Source organism: Stegodyphus dumicola, chromosome 4 (genome assembly GCF_044657685.1).
Source record: "Stegodyphus dumicola isolate Sdum_Otavi_A_Nest chromosome 4, ASM4465768v1".
NCBI lineage: Eukaryota > Metazoa > Arthropoda > Arachnida > Araneae > Eresidae > Stegodyphus > Stegodyphus dumicola.
This window is the reverse complement of record NC_140771.1, coordinates 40,576,179-40,579,126: the sequence shown is the minus strand read 5'-3', so window position 1 is coordinate 40,579,126 and position 2,948 is coordinate 40,576,179. Positions and strand designations below refer to the sequence as shown.

The 2,948-nt window shown below is 32.4% G+C and overlaps 1 non-coding gene across 1 annotated transcript; it reads right to left on the bottom strand.

Annotated features, from left to right (window-relative positions):
• Window positions 1–237: 237 nt before the first annotated feature.
• Window positions 238–321, bottom strand: TRNAL-CAG (transfer RNA leucine (anticodon CAG)). Its single transcript has one exon. It is a non-coding gene; the product is annotated as a tRNA-Leu (tRNA).
• Between the last annotated feature and the right edge of the window lie 2,627 nt (window positions 322–2,948).

The following is a 2,948-nucleotide window of genomic DNA, read 5'->3' as shown; positions in this document are numbered from 1 at the left end:
TTAAGTAGAGGAAAAAGTTCATTTTAATTATTGAAACATTAGGGAAAGAAATAATTCTTTAATAATATTAAAATTGTAATCAACATTCCTTTGCTGAAATATTAAAGAGGAAGAATTGAATAAAATGATGAACGTATTAATAATTAACATATAAAAATCCATGACTGCAAAAGCGTCATCAACACAAAATCCTTCGTTCACATACGATCAAAAGAGAACTCCTTAAAAAAAGTGAATTGTCAGAAGTGGGATTCGAACCCACGCCCACAGAAGTGGACTGCGACCTGAACGCAGCGCCTTAGACCACTCGGCCATCCTGACACACTGAAACTCTTCAGGAAACACCTGAACTCCGCACATCCCCCCCCGAAAAAAAAACATCTTATATGATATAATTTGTTACATAATTTTAAAATTTTATATGAATATATATATATGCATTTATTTATGATGGCTTTTTTTTTAGTAAGTATATCGGCAATCATTAGTCATACTCATTTTTTTAATACAAACATGCTCTAATCGAAAAGTATTAAATCCAAATTTTGTTGTACCGGGATTTTTTTTTTTTTTTTAAATTTTTTCTGCATATTTATTTTTTATTTTTTTTTTTATTTATTTATTTATTTTTTTTTTTCCCCCAAAGGGACGTCAGACTAGAAGGGCTGTTATTAGGCTTGAAACGCCAATTTGCGATGAATCACTCTTCAAATCGTTGTCACCAAATATTTTCGCTCTGTATTATATTTAAAGAAATTAAATAATGAAGATTCTGCATGAATGTACGTACGTATGTTTCTCGCACTGTGAAAAAAAAAACAACGGTTCCTCCAATTCCAATAAGGTGGCAGCGCCATCAAAGTTTAAATAACATAGTCCTCCATCCGAATATCGGCCCCTGGAAGACCGAATTTTTAATTTTGAAATTGTTTCATTATCTATTCCACATTTTGTGAAACTTTTAACGAATTTTTGATTAAAAAACTCGGCGATTTCAAAACGAGCAGCGGCAACACTTTCGGAATAAAACATTTCTATGTCCAGCGCGCTAGACTGTCTATCGGAAATTATAAAGTGCTGTTTTTAAATATTTTTAGCCCAAAGGGACGTAAGCCCAGAAGGGCTATTAGTCTCGAAACGGCATTTTGAGTCAAATCACTTAAATGCGGTGTATCTTTTCTCAAATTGTTGCCACCAAATATTTTTGCCCTGTATTATACTCAAAGAAAACTAAATAATGAAGAATCTGGATGAAAGTATGTATGTTTCTCGCACTGTGAAAAAAACAACTGTACCTAGAGTCATCGAATTTTGAATAACATAGTCCAAGATTAATATAATCATATTTTTTTCCGAATATGGCCACCTGAAAGGCCGAATTTGGAACTTGGAATTTGTCTATTGTCTATTTCGTATTTTGTAAAACAAACGAATTTTTCATTAAAAAATTTCAAAGCAAACAGTTGAAATACTTGTACGGAATAAACATTTTTTATCTCCAGTGCGTGAGATTGTTCATAAGAAATTCTAAAAATATACTGTTTTAAAACATTTTTAGTCCAAAGTGGCTTTACCCCAAAAGCTCTCAAAATGTGTATGTGTCTGTAAATGAAAAAAACGCCTGTTTGTGCGTAATATAAAACCCCTTGTTCCAGACAGCAAAGAGGTCCAAAGAGCCTTTATCCAGCCTTTATCTCTTCGTGCATTTAACGTCATGTATCGATCTTCCGCAGGTATCATGGCTCTTGGACGGCTTTGACTGGTCCTCATGATGATGGTACCTGTAATTTGAAACTGGTGTCATAAGCTGGTTGCCATCATTCTAGATTCTCATAATTATACAGCGACCTTCGCTTAAGACTGACCAGCCTGGAGTCTACCGATGGCTTTCTATCTCAATCCGCTGTCTAAACAATTGCGAAAGTTCATTTTATTTATTTTATTATTATTATTATTATTATTATTATTATTATTTTAAGAATCACAGTCTTATTAACGAAATTCACAGAATCAGAAAAGAGTCCCTTTCACATTTTCTTAAACAAAAAATCTGATGTGTACACCACATGACTTCCTTGTACGGAATATTAAATTATGCGCATTTTTTTCTTGCACTTCATTGAAACTTATTGGATTTAACTAAATCTACTTCGCCGACAGCGCATAAACCACAACAGAATAAATGCATTCTTTAAAATTCACTCTAGTATTTGTTTACCATAGCGACACTCTGGTACTAGATTCACTTAACAGTATTATATTTCGTTCATACTATAACTCAGAATGCACAAAATTTATATCATTTAAAGAATAGAATTATCTAATCGTTGCCACATGTTCTATTCAAATACTATAATAAAGCTTGAATGATGTATAAAAGAAATTAAGCAAACAAAACAAAAAAGAAACAGTTTTTCACAGACGATTGAGTATTTCTCATTCATTAAGCATGATTTAATTCGCAATAATAAATGAAGGCGTTATCTTTGTTGTTGCGAAACTAAGTTTCTCTAGATTGGCAACAAATCCACTATCCTGCTGTTTCAAATGTAAACAAGCCATCGAAAAAATTATTAGGCTTAGAGGCACTTAAACAAATTTAAAATTGTTGATAACTCTAAAAATATTGCATACAGATTTACAAAAGGCATAAAAACCTTAACCGGAAGATAAGAACGAATTCAATCATTTTTAAAGCAAAAAATGTACAATTTACAAACATATAAGAGTAAAGAAACTGAGATCACTGAGCCTGGTAACAGAGTGGATATATATATAAATATATTTATATAGGTTTGGTGCGGCTGATTGCAACCAAAATACGAGGTGCACGTCTACATGTTATAGCAGTCCTATATAACATATAAAATTTCAACGTTCTTGAGGCTACTCGTTTTTGAGTTATGCGAGATACGTACGCTCGTACAGACGCCACAAAAAATTTTCTT